Below are 20,721 nucleotides of genomic sequence, written 5' to 3'. Positions count from 1 at the left end.
CAAGGCTGTTTCTCACTTGAACTGCTGGATCCCTCCTGCCATGCCCCTTGAGCTCCAATCCCCTCAGAGCACCCCTGGTACTCCTAGTACACATATATTTTCAATGCTGGGTGCCTTTCCTACTTTTTTTTTCCTCTTCTTACTTTTTCAATTATATTCACTCTTCAATAGCTGCTCAGAAATTGCCATCTACACCAGGCCTCCCAGACACCCTCAGAATTAATGGCCCCTTCCTCCACACCTACACTGCACATTGGTTGAATCTCTATATGCCACCTGTTTTTATTCTTTCTTGTTCATCGTTCACAGGTTTACTTCCATGGGGGCAGGGGTGGTATAAAGGCTCCTGGAGCAAAGTCATCTTCCTGTTCACCTTTGCATCTTTCATCATTTCCAGCTCAGTGTATTGCAGATTACATTCACTCAATAAAAAACACATTAAATAGAAGCCTGAAATGTCAATAACCCAAATAACAATTTCCTTCTTAAAATCTACAGGTATGGAGAAATTGAATCAACCTTACGTTTCGGGTGGCAATGTAAAATTGTTCACCCTCTCTGGAAAATAGTTGGGTGGTTTCTTGTAAACCTAAACATGCAACTACCATGTGATCCAGCACTTGCAGTCCTGGCCATTTAATCCCAAGAAATGAAAAGTTAAGTTCACACAAAAACCTTGTATAGTCGTTCCCCCCTCTCAGCTGCAAGGGTTATGTTCTAGGACCCCCAGTGGATGCCTGAAACCAAGGATAGTATCAAAACCTATATATATGATGTGTTTCCTATACATACATACCTGTGATAAAGTTTAATCTATAAATTGGGTACAGTTAGATTAACAAACAATAACTAACAATAAAATAGAATAATTATAATAGCATGCAGTAACAAAAGTTACATGAGTATGGTTTGTCAAAATATCTTCTTGCCCTTTACTCACCCTTCTTTTTATGATGATGTGAGATGGTTAAATGTCTATGGGACGAGATGAAATGAGATGAATGGCACAGGCACCATTGACCTTTTGACCGTACATTAGAAGAAGATTCATCTGCTTCCAGACTGTGCTTGACCTTCGGTAACAGAAACCAGGGAAAACAAAACCATGGATTAGGGGAGACTGCTGTATTAACCATGTTTTCTAGTTTCCGTATCTGATGTTTTTGACATCTGGAGCCTTACTGCCTGGGGAAGGACTGTCCCTCCCACGGTTGGTTATGTTTGTAGATTCCTAGAGGTAGTGAAGCACTCTCCCAGAAGCCTGCTTTTCACATACAAACAAACCAGTCCAAAACCCAAATTCCCCACTGGCCATAAATGCTGCTGTTAACACTTCGGAGACACATTCCCCTGTGGGGCCAGGCATCAAGTGGCCTCTGCACTCGGGAGCCCACTGAAATTATTCAAATGAGCCACTCCTAACCTGGTTCAGTGCTTAAATACCTTGCCCACTCCTTCCTGTGAAAACTACAATAAAGGCCTTTCTGTGGTTTCCCAGCTCTTTCTCTCTGCCTGCAGCTGACCTTAGGGTTCTCTTGTGTGACCCTGAGGGCATGGTATGCTTCTGTCCTCTCAGGAACTATGAGTAACAAGGAGTCTTTTCAATGGCAATGTCTCCTGGTCTGTTGGCCTCATCATACCTGAACAAAACAAAACCCCAGGTATGTTTTAATGCAAATCTGTATGTGAATGTTCATAGCAGCTTTATTCATAATAACCTTAAACTGGAAATAACCCAGATATCCTTCAAAGAGTAAATGGTTAAACAAACTGTACTGTACTACATCCATGCCATGAAATATTTCTCAGCAATAAAAAGGAATGAACTATCAATATATACAACAACTTGTGTGGATGTCCAGAGAATTTATGCTGAGTGCAAAAAGCCAATCTCAAAAGTTACATACTTTATGATTCCATGTATATAATATTCTTGAAATGACAAAATTATAAAAAAAAGGACAGATTAGTGGTTGCCAAGGATCAGGGTGTGGCAGGGGGACAAGAAAGAGGTGGGTGTGGACAGAAAAGGCAACATGAGAGATCCCTGCGGTGATGACTGTTCTGTATCTTAACTGTATCAGTATTAAGACCCTAGCTGTGATACTGTACTATATCTTTGAGAAATGTAACCACTGGGGGAAACTGGGCAAAGGATATACAATTGTATGTGAATCTATAATTATGTCAAAATTAAAATGTTAGTTAGTACAAAATTATAGTATTGCACTTAGAAGCTAAGAGATGTGCTCAAAGCTATCAATAAATAGCCCACAGAGTCTTTTAGTAAACTTGATCATCTATCCAAAGTCACTCACTGGTAAATAATTCTGCTCCTTGCTATAACACACATTTCTAGACCAAATGATAACTATGCAATTAAAACACACACACACACACACACACACACACACACACACACACACACACACACTATAAAATACTGCTTGTAGTCATAGGTCTTCATAGGGCAGGGGGAAGAAATATGAAAATTATCCACAAATCAGGTCACAGCATCTGATGTTGAGGAAAACTTAAGAAGAACAATAATACATAGAAGTGACTAATAGTATCAAAGTGATTATTTGTTATACATTTACTTTAAAGGGAATCATCAATGAGATTAATGTATCCAACCGAAGATTTTAATTACAAAGAGATATCATCATAACTGAATAATCAAGAGACCAAGTAAGGCCATGATACATAGGGACTTACAAATAACGATCAAAAGCAAAATTATCTACACGGAGATGGTGCTTATAAGAGTGACAGGAAATGGAGCTAAGGCCACCAAACAATCCTGAAAAATAGGAGCCTGAAGTAGGCAGAAGACAAGGATGGGATGGTGACGAAGACTTGGCTTTTCTGCAACAGCAAGGATGTAGGCTTGTGGGTCTATTAATGGGATGAGGCAAGTCCATGGAAATCAGGAAGAGACATTAAACAAAATGTACACTCTGCCGGGAGATAAATGGCCTCCACTTCATTGTCCCTTAATGACTCAGAAATGGGGAAGTGGGTACAGAAGGAGTTCCCGGAGTAAGTTCAGTGACAGCTATCCCAGTTGCTACCCTTCCCCTGGGAGGCACATTTCTCTGTTCATCTGGTACTTGAGTCTCTGACACATACCACTGTAAGAAGATTCTACCCCCTTTCCAATAACAGCTACAGCGGTATGCCTACACAGAGCATGAAAGGAGGGGAATTTGTGACCCTTTGATGCAGAAAGCAGCTGACTTCTAAAAAATTCAGCTGGTTCACTTGAATGACAAGAGGGCTGGGGTGTGTAATGCTGATTAAGGGAGATTACCTCTTCAGACTAGATGCCCTCCTATAGTCTATTATGCCAACCTTGGATTCATTTGGAGATAAGAGTGAGAGTTCTCAAGAACTATTTTGCAATGGGTATCAGCTGTGAGATAGGAGACACGGGAGGTTTGGCCCTCTTGGAGAAATTTTTTGAAGAAAGTAAAATTTCCAGGATCTGTTAGTCTGTGAGGGCTTTTATAACAAAGTACCACAAACTGGGTGGCTTAAACAACAGAAATTGGTTCTCTCATGGTTGTGGAGGCTGTAAGAAGTCCACAATCAAGGTATTGGCAGGGCTGTTTTTTTCAGGGGACTATGGGGGAAGGATCTCTTCCAGGCCTTTCTCCTTGGCTTTTAGATGGCCATCTTCTCCCCATGTCTCGTCATATCATTTTCCCTCTATGTGTGTCTCTGCGTCCAAATTTCCCCCTTTTTAAGGACACCAGTCACATTGGATTAAAGCAGATCCAAATAACCTCACTTTAACTTTGATTATTCCCTGGAAAGGCACTATCTACAAATAAGGTCACATTCTGAAGTATTAGGGGTTAGGATTTCAACACAGAATTTGAGGGGGCATAACAAATGGGAAAACATACATGAAGCCCTGACAATTACTTAGGCACTTCCTGTCCTACACTGGACTTACAATGTTGATGAAGGTGGCCTACTAGATAATAAGAGAAGGAGCCAAAGACTGGGGAGGGGAGAGACTCCACCCATTCTAACTCTACTGCAGACAGGCCACCAAGTAATGGTCTTACTAGACCCTTGGAAGCAAAAGATACCCAGATTCAGGAATGGGTTTGGGCAGGACTCACAGTGGGGAAAGGAAGCTACAGTAGCCTGTGAGTGGGTTTTTTTTTAAACATTTTAATAAATGTTTTTGCTTCTACATCTTAATGTAGAGGAATCAAGGTACTATGCGCTTTACTATCCCGTAAGTGCCAGAGGGGATCCTCCATTTCAGGAAGAGCAGCATGTAGAGAAGTAGTGGTATGGCACATACATTTCCCAACCCACCTCCTCTAGAAATACCTACACTCCTCTATCTTTTGGCACTAGTGGCTGGGCCAGGATTTAACACAAGTGACCCAAAGCTTTTATTCAGATAATGTCCTATTGATCAGAGAATCTGAAGCCCGTCTCAACAGCCCTGACTTCTACCAGCAGTGCGAGAGGGGAGCAGGGCTGATATTAACAACACAATATTCAGGGACATGCTTGCCAAACAAAGTTTCTTGAGACTGTGTGGGTACATTTATGATGCTCAAGCCCTCTGGAAGTCAAGGAAAAATCCTTGCTTCAAACATCCACCATTCAAAAAGAAGCCTAGCCCTTAGTGTACGCTTTGGGTATTAGACATAGCATATGCCTCATCTGGACATTCTACGTGGTCTTTTATATCAGCTAACCTGCAAGTCAACATTTCTTGAGAAAAGTCCAATGCAAGAGGCTATGTGTGAAGCTGTCTAGCAAGACGTAGCTCTCTTTCCACCTTGGGGCCACACAGTCCTCATGATGCTTGGGGCAAAAAGTCCTCATGACTGATGATTTCACCTGTTGGATTCACAGGCAAAGGGAGACAGCCTCTATCTGGAGGTTCCCCTGGGGCTATCACCCTGACATGGCCACCAGACACTCGTTTTTGAAAAAGCAGCTGTTAGTTTGCTTCTGGGTTTTTCTGGACAGCTGACATCTGAACATCTGACAAATGAAGGCCTTAGGACTCCTACCTGGAATTCACGTTCTGGGGTGGCTGAACTCAGATTCAATAACAAACAAAATGGGAAGGACCCAAAAAGCTTCCTAGCCAAATGGAAATGGTATCCGTGATATCTTGGCTTTACATGGAAAAGGGGCAGCTATCTCTAGAGGAAGACATTGTTTTTTCTTCTAAAAATGTGGCCCTACTTCACTGTAGTTCAGCTAAGCTAAAATGTGATGGTACCCACTGGCCCACTCTGACTATTCAACCTCAGCATATGCAGAACTGAAATGGAAGGGGTCCTGCCACTCCGTGGGCAGAACTCAAGGCAGAACTCAAGGCAGAACTACAGTCTCAGAACTCTAGACACTCTCCTGTATGAGCTTTGTTATATTTTTACTGACTTTTGCTTTATCGCCCATAGCTTACCTATTTCATCTGCCACTTGGACAACTAAGTCTGGCAGGTTAAAGATACCCCTCTTTGGGACCTAGAACTAGGGAGACAAATCACAGCTGCTGGTCAAATATGCAGGTCCTTCAGGTAGATGACCCCACTAAAAGTCTGCTCTCTGATGAGATTGCCTAGGTTCAAGCTGCTGGCCAAGCCTGCACCACCCTGGTTGCTACAACCTGACTGTCAACACACTGGGCATGGAAAGAGAGTCAGTGCAAACTAAAGGACTCCATGTTTCTTTTTTTTTTCTTTTTTTAAAAAAGTTTTATTTATTTATTTGTCGGAGAGAAAGAGAGAAAGAAAGAGCACAAGCAGGGGGAGTGGCAGACAGAGGCAGAGGGAGAAGCAGACTCCCTGCTGAGCAGGGAGCCCAATGCGGGGTTCGATCCTGGAACCCTGAGATCATGACCTGAGCTGAAGGCACATGCTTAACCGACTGAGCCACCCAGCCATCCCAAGGACTCTATGTTTCTAATGCAGAAGCTGTCACTGAGTTCCTGACTTGGGACTCTTTCCAAAACTGACCTGTTTGCCTTGGGTTGAAGGAGGTGACATTACGTGGGACAGTATCCCTGCCTGCTTTTGATAGATGAATCACATGAAACTTTTGAATCTCTTTCAAGGCTATCAGTGGTGCCTCACCACTGCTGACACTGTTTCTCAGTCTGTGGTTTGCCTTTCACACTCAGAATGGCGTATTTTGATGAGTCGAAATGTTTACATTTGATGACATTCAATTTGTTAATATTTCATGGTCAGTTGTTTACTCAACATTATTTGACCACAAAAACAGCAATTTTGTACAGTTCAACCTAATTATATGGTTCAACCATATAAACATGCTCCATACATTAATTCATTTAATTTTCACAATAAACCATTGGGGGAGACATTCCCATTTTACAGATGATGAACCTAAGGAAAGAGATTACATAACTTCGCTAAGGTCATACAGTTAATTAATGACACAGTGAGATTCAAACACTGGTGGTATGGCTCTGAAGTCTGTGTTGAATCACGATGCTGTGTCACACGTCCCACCTGGTGCTCAAGTATCAGTTTGTATGTCTCTTTCTCTCGTCTATGGGCCCCTTGAAGGGAAAACTGCTTACTTGTCTTTGTAGACTTTTCAGCCAGCATAGTACCTCGCATATGGTAGATTTCAATAAATACTTGAGGAATGAATAGATAAATAAATGGGGAGGTCTCCACCATTGCCATCATCAAGGACAGCTGGTTTGACATTGCAGGGGCAATGGCCATGTTCTTTCAGACTTGATTCATTTACATAGTGCACCTGCTGGCCTTTGAACATGCATCAGGCTTTCTGGAACTCTCCCCTTTCAGACCCCCCTTCTTTAATTAAAGCATTGAGTATCATAACATAGATATTCATGAGTAATATGGTCATTGCAAGTGGGGGGTCTCTGACTTACATGGCTGAAGAAAATCCTATTGCAAAAGATCCTAGATGTTAAAAAACATTATCTCAAGGACAGAAAAATGGTGCTTATCAAAGATTACAAAAATTAGATGTGATTCTACCAATTCTGCTGGAGAACCATTTCTACTCTATCAAAAAAAATTCTGCCCATCTACTATTGTATCTAGTCATATATATCATATCTACATAATATATAGATTTGATACAACCCAGCCACACAGATTACTTTGTGGCATACTTGAAATATTATTATTATTAACAAATTTATCAAATGGATTTGGAAGAATCTCACCATCTCTCTTTATAATTCAATACCATTATTTGAAAAAATTAGCCTAATTCACTCTTGGTATTGTTGCATTCTACACTAACACATTCATTTAAGTGAGAAAACTTATGTGAGTTTCTCTAGGCAGTTCAGTGACAATGCAGATGAGTTATGTTATAATTTTTGGTAATCAGCATTCATAAAAACAGGAACAACCTTTACATAGAGTCAAGTTTAAAACTCCTTTTCAGATTTAAAACCTCTAAATAAATCACTTCTAATTTGTGCCATATAGTTGAATGCTTATTGTGATTTACCAATTCTAACTCATGTCAGCCTTGGTGCAAAGGATATTTTGCAGAAATGTTAGCTTTGCTGTATAAGTTAAATACTGCTGCAAGTGGGGTTTGCTGAAGTCAGACCTGACTGTTTTACAGTAATATAATTTCATTTGTTCTTAGTAGTGCTTGTCAAGGTATTTTACAACTATTTGATCTGATATAAGATAAAGCCCTTATCCCAACTTTCTAATCTATATTCAGCTTTGAGAGAACAATTCCTTCACCACATAGGTAGCATACAGGTGAATATAGGTGAATATATATTTCTTATAAATGAGTAACTAGAAGAACTCCTAGGAAATGTTTTATAAAACCTAACTCATTCTTTTTCATACTATTTGTATCTTTTAAAGAACAGGCACCTTGTAAATTCCAGATGTTGCTATTATTATTATAGTCATTTAAATTATTATTTGTAATATATCATATTAATTGCTCTTGATGAGGATAATAAATAATTACAATAATAAGAAGAATTAATTGCCCTTCATAGAATGAGTTGCATTTTTGTAATGTTTCTGGATAGGTATACTTGGAAACACAATTACTTTTTCCCAAAATACAGTACAAAACATTTTTTCTTCCTAGAGAGAGAGAGAGAGAAAATGGTGGGGGAGGCAGAAAAAGAGGGAGAGAGAGAGAAAAATCTTAAGTAGGTGCTACGCCTGACACAGAGCCCAATACAGGGCTTGATCTCACGCCCCTGAGATTATGACCTGAGCCAAAATCAAGAGTTAGATGTTTAACTGACTGAGCCACCCAGACACCCCAAACATCTTTTTGATTAGCACATTAAAATGTACTGAACCCAAATATTGTATATGTACAATGTATCCCCAGCCAAATTTAGGGGTGATATCTTATGGATGTCTCTGCTAAAAGAGAAATGTACAAATACTGTGCTATACCACACTTTTACCCAAAAGTCAGAATAATAATGAAAATGACCAGAAATACAAGCTAGAGAGACATGTATGGAATTCCAGGATTTCTATATTAAAGAATCCGAGAGACCTTCCAGATGAAGTCTTGACTGCCCACTTATTTTTTAAATGCACTTATTGGACTCCAGCCCTGGAAATTCCGACCCAATGGACCTGGATACAGGCTCCTAGTCTGTATTTTTGTTTGTTTCAAGTTTGTATTTAAATTCTAGTTAACATAGAAAACATTAGTTTCAAGAGTAGAATTTAGTTGTTCATCACTTCCATAAAAAAAACACCCATTGCTCATCACAAGTGCCCTCTTTAATCTCCATCACCCATTTAGCTCATCTCCCTATATTTTTGATAGGTACCTCACAAGATCCAGGTGAAGGATTTTCCATACCACTCTTTGAAAAATGTGACGTGGAAAGACTGAAGTATCAGGTAGGTTGCCAAGATAGAGACTCTGATGTGCAGAGGGAGGTGAAACCTGGTTATCAGAGTCAGATCAAAATATCAATGCTTGGTTGGAAGTGATGTCCTAAAGTCTGTTGAAGCTCCATTTTTATTCATGTCCAAGATCAGATTCATCTTAAGGAGTAGGCAGGAATGCCAAGTGGTCAAGTTGAAGACAGGAAAAAGCCCAAGAGTCTAGAAGATGGGCAGTTCCTACTGCTTGGTGCTTCTCTCACTTCCATCTCCTGGAGACTCTGCAGCCAAATGGAGTACGGCTCTACCCTCTCAAATCAGCCCAGATTTAGGTGTGGAGAAGAGCCATTGACTCTCTTCTTAAACTTGCTGGGATAGACACCTGATATAGGAAGATTTTCTGAAAAGATGCCAAGTAGAAACCAAGAGGAATGTGGAGGGCAGAACTACCTGGGGCTGGGATTATGGGGACACAGGAGATAACTCTCTGGATTTACCAGTGAAGTTGACTTCTGCTCTGCCAATGTCACAGGTCTGTGAGTAAAATGACTTCCTGGAATTCACTTAAAGGAAAGAGTACAGCTGCAATAGAAATCAGTGATTTCCAGTTTGGCTGGCCATCAAGATCTGAGAAGCATTAAGATCGCTTCCCAAAAGATTCTCATTTCAGTAAGTCTCAGGTAGAGGTTCAGAATCTGTGTTTTCAACAGTGTCCCACTTAGTTCTTACATGCACCCCGAGTTGGGAGCCACTGTAGCAAAACACCTGAGAAAGTTGACATATGCCTGAATTTATCTTTGTTTTATCAAGAGTTTAGAGCTTGAAGATTCTAATAATTAATTCTATGCTTATTACTTACTAGAATGAACTGTACACTTTTCCAGAAGTGTTGGGAATGTTAGTGTTTTCATGATTTCAGTCATAATTCGAGTTGAACTATTTTCACTAGAGTCCATCAACAGTCATTAAATTAGTATTTTGTGAGTGTGTTGCTGCTTTTGTCTCACCCAATGATCTGTAGAAGACAACTATAGCATGACTAAAATTTTAGCAACTGATAGTAGTTTCCAGAAAGGGAACAGACAAGGTCTACTGAAAAATACAAGATCAAAGGAAAGAAACCCTGGCAGCCCCAAGGCCCTGTGAAAGTCTAATCTTTAGCAAGAGGCCAAATTGCAAAGTGTAGACTTTGTATGATATACTCCCTTTGGGATAATGAAGCCTTCATTGGGTGGGGGGAAGAGCATAGAGTGACTTGGTGTAATTATAATAGGCTGCAACCCTTAAGTGAGGAGATAGTGGCAAGGCTGACACCAGTAATGACCTTTCTTTAGAACCTTCCCTCAATTAAGAGGGGATGGTAAAGCAGAGGGAGAGAGGGACAGCCAGGAAGCAGATTTTTGTTTTTCTGTCTAAAAGAAAGAAATGCTAGCTGAGGAAGCTATGTTCTTGAGCTAAATATAAGAGCTGAGGACACGATAAATAATATTTCATTTTCAAAAGGCTAGATAGATGTTAAAAGTTCACCTAGCAGAGACTTTAAGCAAAGTAGCATCAAACCACTTTATTTTTGGTTACTTTTAACACAGATGGGAAAGCCCTGTGATTCTTGGAAAAATTATGTAGCAGTTGAGAGAAAAGTGTTATAGAAGTGTTTTTTTTTTTTCTGGAAACTTCTAGTTAACCCCCTTCCCCCTCAACCTGCCAAACTCATCTATATCCATATGATTACTACAGGCTTTCCCTGATAGTATAATATTACCCTGTCCCCTGGTTACATTTGATTGGCTCTAGGGTGGGCATCTGACCCAAGCTGAATAAGTCCTTCTTCTCTGACAATTTGGAATGTGTCTAGGAGATTCCTGCTTGTTTTAGCTGCTTGCTTGAAAAGAAGTGATTAATTTCTGAGAAATGGACACAGAAACCACCTGTCATCACAACTAGAAAACAGAAATCAAGTCTTCAGTATGAGAGAAAAAAAGAAATAGATGTAAAAAGAGAAGCAGAGACCAAAAAAATGTCAGTAGCAATATATATCCCTGTGCTCATTATTCCTCAGGTGGGGACATGATGTTCTACTTCATGCTAGTCTGGATTCTTTCATTATTGCCATCAAGAGATCTCTAAACAATGTCGAGGAAGAATGCCATAGGATTGGCCAAAGGGATCAATGTCAAATGCCCAGGAAAGAGAAAGGACTCTGAAACTACGAGAGAATTGCACTCCAAAACAAAGTCAGCTGAGTAGGGCTGACATCAAATGGCAAGTAAAGTTGGTGGTAGAAAGCGAAAAGGAATCATCAGGCTCAAGCCACTTATGGGGAGGCAACGCTTAAGAAGTTGTGCTACCAGTGTGTTGGCCAGATTGGAAAGGCTTAAAATAGACTGGATAGATATGCTTGATTGAGGTAGGCAAAGTTTAGCATCCACATCTGAAAATCAACCTCCAACTTCAGACTGGAGCAGAGGGAGAAGTGCTATGTTCATTTTTTAGAAGCTCTTGATATCAGTAAAATAGAAAGAAGAAACTCCCATATGGGGTTTAGGTGCTATCTTTGCTGTGGCTGATATCTTTTGGTTTATCTATCTCTTTTAGATACTACAAGGTTTTTCTATATCCATGAGAAGGATATTTGGTTACATATGTATTAATCTCTTAATGATCTCCATTTGCTAAGATTGAGTTGAGTCTTTGAACATGGTGATACTTACTTAATCAGAAGGATAATGAAAGCACAGGAGTTATTAATAGCCTTCTAGGGATGGAACTTGAAAATTCAAGGCAGTTATTGATAACATGTGTCTTTGAAGGCGTATGTCACAGATGGTCCAATTTAACTCTTGTCGTATAAATTTATCTGGTACTAAGCATACCAAAATGGTTCTGTGGGTTATGGCAAAGTTTAACATGAACATACATTTAATCTTCACTCCTACAGATTATTGTTATTTTAATCACTATGTTGATATGCTAAGAATACCTAAGGTGATCAGTTGTAGTGACAAATCAAAGAAGTTAACAAAATATTTAAACTTAAATAAATGGATCTTGTCTGTTGATGGGCATGAGCATCTCTTAGATTTTAAGTACAGAAGGACCAGTGTGTAAAGTGTTAATGAACCAGATCATCCCACAGGGTTAATATTTTGTGCTCGATCTCTATGTTTACTGAGAAAATATCCTAAAATGATGATATGCTGTGTAAGGTTATTTTAGGATGAAAGAGTACTGAATTTGGGTACTGAAGAGTAAGGATAAAAATTCTAGTTTTTCAGTCTTAATGAACTCAAGCAGTCAGACTCTCTGAACTTCAACTTTTTTTTAAATGAGATTAGATTATCTTTCCTACCACCTTAACAGGGTGGCAGTGAGGAAGCCAAAGAGCAGTGGAGAAAAGTTTTACAAAAAAGAGAAATAAATACAAATGAAAGGGGGAAAAACAGAAGACCCACCAAAAGGTCTCTACATTTTCAGCTAACAACCAAGTCTAAAACTACTAGAAAGTAAGAGCAGAAACAAACAAAATTGGGAATCCACAAGTGGCTTTAGAGGTAGACAGAAAAGGAAGACCTTTTGTGATATCAGTTTGGATGTGCCAAAACGGCTCCTCTGATTAAAACCAAAATAAGAAGACCTTGTCTTCTTATTTACTAATTCCTCAAGTCTCCAAGATGAAATCTATACCCACTTGTTAAAATGTATTGCCAATGTAAGAAAGAACCTTTATTAGTCATTTACACCTTAGTTTAAATAAATTAGCATGAGTTGAGTACCTACCGTGCATGAATGTAATTAAGCTACAAAGAGCTACAAAGAAGAACACAATATAGTTTTTGCTTTCAAGGAGCTCACAAGTCTAATGGGATAATCAAATCCATATGTAAAGGTTTGCAATATGTAATGTGACTGACTTTATAATAGAAGAGCAACCTTCAGTGAAAGCTAGTGGAAAGGAGGCAGAGCTAGGAAAAGCTTTTCTTAGAACAGGCTTTCTAGTTGAAGGTAAGAGAAAAGAATTGGCATGAGTAAAGTAGATATCCCCCCCCCAAAAAAAATCCATAAAATGTAGGACAGTCACAGAAAGGGAAACAAAGCATTTGAAAAAAAAATACATTGTTTTGTCAGTAGTAATATCTGTGGTAACTTGAGGACAAATTCTGAAATATTTGGGTCATAAGGTATTCACAAGTTCTCTTTTCTAGGTTCCATTACTGCCCGCTCAGTCACAAAAGAAAATAATGGCAAAAGAAGTTTTCAAAAGGAGAGCAGGGAAATTGTGGGTGATTATTTCTGAAAGCTGAAAATTTCAACTGGAATGAAGAAAGCCAACAGGAAGTGAGCGCCTAACTAACAAGGAAGGGAAAGGAGACCACTTCCCATAACCTGCAGGGGTCCTATGTTCTTCGAGGGGTTTCAAATGCCCAGATCTCCTTTCTGCTTGAAATTCTCCCAGGTACATATTGTCAGACCAGGAAAATAATCTTCAAATATCGAAAACTTATATGCTAATTCCAACACCATTCCTTTATTTTCGGGTGATTATCTTTAAAGAATAACTATCATTTTCCCCAGATTACTTGCCGTTAATTTTCACATCAGGTAAAAGCCACTGACATCATCTCTATTTTACAGTTGGTCATATGGAATCCTGTTGCTACCACAAACCAGCTAAGAACTCATGGAACTTCTCTTTAGGGGCCCAAATACAAGTGTCCCAATTTCTAGTCTTTTATAATAATTTCTTTGCTGAGTTGTCAGATTTTTATACCTCCTTGCTTTTCAATTTCACATATAATTTTTCTTGGATAAAAGAGGAAAGCCCTAGAGGATTTTCCTTGTTCTCTACTTCTTCAAGAAAATAGAATTTTAAAATAGCTATAGTTTGCCCAATGGAGAGAGAGGGAGATGAGTAACTTACAAACAGTTACAGCTCTTCTAAAGATCCTAGCAGTGTACTCATTATTTGCATTCAAGTTTTAAAAAAATTGCAGAGCAAATAGAACTTACATCCATCTGAGGTAAAACATTTCATTATATTTTATTATCCCCAAATCAATTCCTAAAGCAATGTGTGAATTAAAATGTTTTACCCAGCATTTTCAAGAAACCAATTTAAAATTACACAGCTTATAACAAATTGCCAGAAATATTGCAAGCAGCCATTAATTTACTCCAAACCAATTAAACTCTACATTAATACATGCAGTAATATACATGCACTTGTTCCTAATTTCCTTTTGTAATTAAGCATGGGTACAAGGAATAGCTTCACTTGACAAAGAATTTTAATCCCCTTGTTTGATCTTTCCCTTATCCTCTCTGGCCCCTACTGCTAAGTGGCAAAGGTCACTTTTTGCAGCATCCCCCCTCTTCTTTCATTTATAGGAGCAATTTCTCTTAAACACTCAAATTTACTGCATAGTGAGTTTCTAGCTATCCTGAAATTGCCTTATATTTGGGGGATATTCCATCCTTGCATCTGGAGAAAGGAACTCCCAGAAGGTTAATGGAAAATATATATATACGTGTTCCAGAATTTAATGTCAACAGTATGGGGAAAACAAATGCAAAGGGCTCTAGTTTATAGTCAAGATCAGTATGGGTTAGTCAGGGTCCTTCAGAGAAATGAAAGGTTGGATGATGCCCACCTGCACTGGGAGGGCATTCTAGTTTTTACTGAGTCGGCTGGTTCAAATGTTAACCTCACCTGAAAGACTCCTACAGACACACCCAGAAGTAATGTTTAATCTGTACACCTCATGGCCAAATTGACACACAAAATTCATAATCATAAGTCCATGCCTTGCCAACTTCACTCCCATATGCATCTTCTTAAACCATATTTAATCTTTGAATAAAGACAATAAGAAGGTCATAATTCTACCTAACATGATACAACTATCCTGTGTACAACAAAAAATTCATTTGTCCCTTCCCCAGAAGAAAAAAGTCCTTGATTAATGTCTATTATTCTCCTTTACATCCTATCACTTAAATACTGTGATTTAAAATTAGCAATACTTATTAAAATAAAAAAAAATAGCAGTACTTAAATGCTATGATATAAAGTTAATATATCTTGGACGCCTGGGTGGCTCAGTTGGTTAAACGACTGCCTTCGGCTCAGGTCATGATCGTGGAGTCCCGGGATCGAGTCCCACATCTGGCTCCCCACTCAGCGGGGAGTCTGCTTCTCCCTCTGACCCTCCCCTCTCTCATGTGCTCTCTCTCTCTCTCTCTCAAATAAATAAATAAAATCTTTAAAGTTAATATATCTTATGTTATATGATAAGGAAATAAGAGCATGAAGAAAACAAATATATACATATATACACAAATAGATACAAAGAACATGTACACACACAAACACAAATAGGTATACACACATCACATAAATGTGTTCATAGCAAAATAAGGAGGAAATATTCATGAAAATTACAGTCTTCATTTCTGTCACTGGTCATATGGTCATAGCTGGTATTTCTAACTATTTTCTTCCACTACTCATTCCATATTCCCTTTGTTTTCACCAAGCACCTCAACTGGTCATCGTTCTTTATCTGATAGGGTGACCCTAATCTTCATTCCTGGAGTCTGGGTCATTAGCAGTCCTGCCTGGATTGGGTTGTTGTAATTTTCCGTTGATCTTAATCATGTGATTGGCAATACTAAGAGATGCCTTAAGGGATATGGCATATCAGATATACTCTTCCTTACCTCTACAGTGGGATGGCAGTCCAATCTCCTCTTGGGATCAGAATCACTCACCTGAGCCAACATGTTAACTCCCTCCAAAATCCAGAGGGGTCCAATAGGCTCTGTGCCTGTTTTTGGGTGGTAAGGTCTGATGCCACAACTTACCTATCACCTTGGAAGGGATATCTCTACATGCCCCACCCACTGGACCCCTAGAAATTTCATTGAGATAAAAGGCCCATGATTTTTAGTTAGATTTATTTCACACCCTCTGACATAAAAATGTCTTACAATAAGTCTAGAGTAGTTGCTACCTCTTGCTTACTAGGCCCAATCAGCATGCTATCATCCATGTAGTGGACCGGTGTGATATCTTTTGGAAGGGAAAGGAGATCAAGATCCCTGCAAACAAAATTATGACACAAGGCTGAAGAGTTGATGTACCTCTGGGATAGGACAGTGAAGGTATATTGTCGGGTTTACCCGCTGAAAGAGAACTGCTTTTGGCAGACCTTATGGACAGAGATGGAGAAAAAGGCATTTGGCAAATCAATTGCTGTATACTAGGTATCAGGGAACGTGTTAATTTGCTCAAGCAATACAACCACATCTGGTTAAAGCAGCTGCAACCAGAGTCACCATCTGGTTAATTTTCAATAACCCTCTGGTCGTTCTCACAATCTATCTGTCTTCTGCATGGGCAAAATGGGAGCGTTGAAAGGAGATTTGGTGGGAAATCCCACTCCCACATCCTTCAAGTCCTTAAGGGTGGCACTAATCTCTGTAATTCCTCCAGGAAAGTGGTATTGCTTTTGATTTACTATTTTGCTAGGGAGTGGCAGTTCTAAGGGCTTTCCCTTGGCCTTTCCCACCATAGTAGTCCTTATCCTATAGGTCAGGGAACTAATGTGGGGATTCTGCCAGCTATTCAGTATGTCTGTTCCAACTATGCATTCTGGAACTGGGGAAATATCACAGGATAGGTTCTGGGATCCACTGGACCCACTACAAGGTCGACCTGAGCTTAAGCTTCTACTCTGACAGGCCACAGTGATGTTTTGAGTCTACTGGAATTAGTGTCAGTTCAGAGCCTGTGTCCAATAATCCCCCAAAGTTCTGATTATTTCCTTTTCCCCAATATAAGATTACCCTGTTAAAAGGCCATAGGTCCCTTTGGGGATGGCTGGGAGAAAGATTAGCAGTATACATTTTCAGTAGTATACTGGGCTCCTACCTCAAGGGGACCCAGCCTCCCCTTCATTCAAGTTCTCCTGGGTATGTAAACTGGCTCAAGCCTGGAACTGATTGAAGGGACTTGGATTTCTGTTCTTATGATTCAGGCTAGATTTGTGTACTTGACCTAGAACTTGTCTGCTTGTAGAGACCAAGTAAGAATTTAGCAAGCTTTCTATCTATTTCATTTCTTGAGACACTATGGTCAATTAGCCAGTGCCATAGGTTTGCATGAGTCAGAGTATTCTGATTGTGGCTTTGACTCTGATGTCCATTAGAGTAACCACACATATCTTGCCTTTGATGGTTGAATGCCAGCACTTGGCCCCTTCCATCCTGAGATCCAATTACTGCCATTGCATTTAGGTTTCCTAATTCATTGACGGCAGTTCCCACTATGAGGTCTGGTGTACAGAGAAGAGTAATCACAGAGCTTTTCAAGGATGCCAGGGCTCCCCTTACAAATTTATTCCTCACAGTACTAGGGAAAGGTATGTCTTTTGGACCCTCTTAATTTGGCTAAGTAGATCTTAAACACTAAATCTATTCTAACATTCTAATCTCCTTAAGCCTTTGGATCCCTTCCTCCACAAGGCATGTCTAGCATTTCCAACTCACTCATGGTAGGTCATCTTTTGATCTGTGTTTCAGCCAACCAACCAAAGAAACTATTAGAGTCCTTTCTAACTCCCTGAATTACAACATTAAATGCAGAACCTGTGTCAATAAATGCGGCCTGATCCCACTTTATGTTCCTTCCAACATTATCCTACATCTTTACTATCTATTTCCACACATGTTCCCTAGGTTTCCATCTGTATAAATTGGAAAACTCAGGTAGTTCTTTTGGAGTAATACACTTTCTCACTGGTCATACAGTATAAATTTTGGGAACCTGCTGGGACTCAAATCTAGTTACAGGTCTAGAAGCAAAGAGGGGTGGTAGGATGGGTTCTGAGGAGAATCGGCATTGTCATGCATAGCAACTACCTCAAGGGAGGCAATTACAGTTTTCTTAGGCAATGTAGGGTTAATCTGGTCAGGTGGAGGTGAAAAGACCAGTACCACTGTGGGTGGCCAAGTCAGTACCACTGGAGGTTGGAATGCCACTGTGAGGAGTGAGGGGTGAGGAGCCAATTCTGCTGGTGGTACAGGGATTTCTTCCACTGGTAAAGAAGACTCGCCAGATTTTAGGGACTCAATGTCCTCAGATTCGGTAGAACCTTCACTCATGACCTCATCCCAGCTTATGACCCCATTCCTGCCCATTAAATGTCCTCACTTTAACAGTTGAAACCCTGTGAGGCTGAGTTCAAGTTGCATTATAATTAAGCAAATCGCAGGATGAGGCTTTACATTTGATCTTCAGCAATTTCAGCCTTGTAGCTACAGGTGATAAAGGTCTTTCCAAGCACATATAGTAGCTCTTAGGTCATGCATGCAGTGCTCTAGCTTGGAATTTAAATCCCTGAGCTCATCCTTTTCTGTTGCTATTTTGTCAGTGATATTAGCAGCAGTTAGTCAATGTCATTATATTCATTAATTTTCCAAAAATGTTCAAAAGTACCATATACTGTCACCTAGCTCCTTGCTTCTTATAAATAAATGATTTATGCAGATATTTTGCATATCTCTATAAATAGTTTACATTATGGTCTATCAGTGCTCTCTCTACTCCTGGAAAGAGAGTCATCAGCATCTTTAAACCTAATTAGATTAGAGAAACAATTCCATACTCTTGGTACCAAAATTTGTATTAGTCAATGTTCTTCAGAGAAACAAAAGTCATCAGAGATGAGATATCTATCTATCCATCTACTTATTATATACATACATCTATTATCTAATATCCATCTAATATCTCTATTATCTATCTATCTATACAATTCTATCTATCTATCTATCTATCTATCTATCTATCTATCTATCTATTGAAAGAGAAAGAGAGATTTATTATGAGGAGTTGGCTCATGCAATTATGGAGGCTGAAAAGTCCTACGATCTGCCATCAGCAAGCTGGAAACCCAAGAAATCTAATGGTGTAATTCAGTCTGAGTCCAAACACCTGAGAACCAGGACAGCCTATGCAGTAAATCTCAGTCCAAGGTCCAGAGAAGAGGAGATGAGATGAGATGAGATGAGGTGAGATGAGATGAGATGAGATACCCCAGCTCAAACAGTGAGGCAGGAAAAAGGGATGAAAGGGGATAAATTCCTCCTTCCTCCAGTGTTTGCTCTCTTCAGGCCCTCAAGGGACTGGACAATGCTCACCTATGTTGAGAAGGGCAATTCACTTCCAAGTCCATTGATTCAAATACTAATCTCATCTGGATATGCATTCACAAACACAGCCAGAAATTATGTTTAATATGGGCACCCTATGGCCAATCAGGTTGATGCATAAAACTAACTATTGCAAATTAATATACCATTTTGAGTTTTATACTTTCAATTGTATATAGAAATTGACCTCCAATCCTGGATATTTAATATCCTTCTGAAATCCATTGAAATATAAAGATTACCAATTACAGAAGAACTATCACATGAATCCTTAATTTCATTTTAAAAAGATTTCATTCATTCATTCATTCATTCATTCATTTATTTATTTATTAGAGAGAGAGCATGAGCAGGAGTAAGGGCAGAGGGAGAAGTAGACTCTCCACTGACCAGGGAGCCTGATGCAAGGCTCGATCCCAGGACCCTGGGATCATGACCTGAGCTGGAGGCAGACGCTTAACCAACTGAGCCACCCAGGCACTCCTGAATCCTTAATTTCTAATTGCCTTCTAAGAAATCTTATTTGGATTAAAAACAAGAATATTGAAATTCCTATCAGAATCAATCAGCTTGAGTAAAATTTCTCATCCTAGGGAAGTCTCAGGTAGTTAGTAAAGAAAAGGGAAATAATGGTGTTGAGCTCCTACTATATCCTGGGCACTTTAAGTGGATTTGCTTGTTTGATTTTCACAAAAAAAAAAAAAAAAATTAACTAATATGGACAAAAATTTAACTAATATTTGGAAAGGTTCATAATTTGCCAATGTCAGTTTGGGGCAGAGTTGGAATTTAAACCTAGTTCTAACCCCAAGACTGTGTTCATTACATATTATAAACCTTCTAACCAATGAAACGAGTCTATTTGGGGAATGTTAGTGCCCATACATATATAAACATCTCATGTACTTAAGTACAAATATTCATTCTGCTGTTTTTCTACTTGACATTATGGCATAAACATTGATGCATATAGGCTCTAAAATCCCCCAAATTAACATTTTTCTAACATGTTTTCTTGCTAGTATACTTTAATTTCTTTAAGCATTCCCTAGTAATGGGTATCTAAATTGTTTCCAACTTCTTTTTATCGCTGATAAAGCATAAGTAAGGCATTCATTCCCTTAGATTTTTATTTCTATTGAGCTATTTCTTTAAGATACAGTTTGAGTTGTGAATTCATGGTAGTAAAGGATATGAACATTTATATAACTCTTACTATACACTGACCCTTTTTTTTTCTCAACCAGATGCACTAATTTCAAATGAGATATTGCTACTTTTTTTAAATTTTATTTATTTATTTCAGAGAGAGAGAGAATGAGAGAGATAGAAAGCACAAGAGGGAAGAGGGTCAGAGGGAGAAGCAGACTCCCCGCTGAGCAGGGAGCCCAATGTGGGACTCGATCCTGGGACTCCAGGATCATGACCTGAGCCGAAGGCAGTTGCTTAACCAACTGAGCCACCCAGGCACCCGAGATATTGCTACTTTTAAAAGAAGTCATTGTCAACACTCACATTCTACAATGGGGAGAAGAACATCAAGCTTCAGGGATTTATCACTCAAATTGTTGTGACTTGCCCTTGAAAAGGATAGTGACAGACCTCTTCCCCTCCCCTGAAGTATA

The 20,721-nt window shown here is 39.3% G+C and overlaps 1 long non-coding RNA gene across 1 annotated transcript in view; it reads right to left on the bottom strand.

Annotated features, from left to right (window-relative positions):
- Window positions 1-1,039: 1,039 nt before the first annotated feature.
- LOC113916159 overlaps window positions 1,040-20,721 on the bottom strand; it is a 66,615-nt gene continuing 46,933 nt past the window's right edge. Inside the window, exon 3 of the long non-coding RNA XR_003517854.1 lies at window positions 1,040-1,073. This is a non-coding gene — a long non-coding RNA (uncharacterized LOC113916159). The remainder of the gene's footprint in view (window positions 1,074-20,721) is intronic.

Source organism: Zalophus californianus, chromosome 1 (assembly GCF_009762305.2).
Source record: "Zalophus californianus isolate mZalCal1 chromosome 1, mZalCal1.pri.v2, whole genome shotgun sequence".
Lineage (NCBI taxonomy): Eukaryota > Metazoa > Chordata > Mammalia > Carnivora > Otariidae > Zalophus > Zalophus californianus.
The sequence above is the reverse complement of the archived record's forward strand: the minus strand, read 5'-3'. Positions and strand labels throughout refer to the sequence as shown.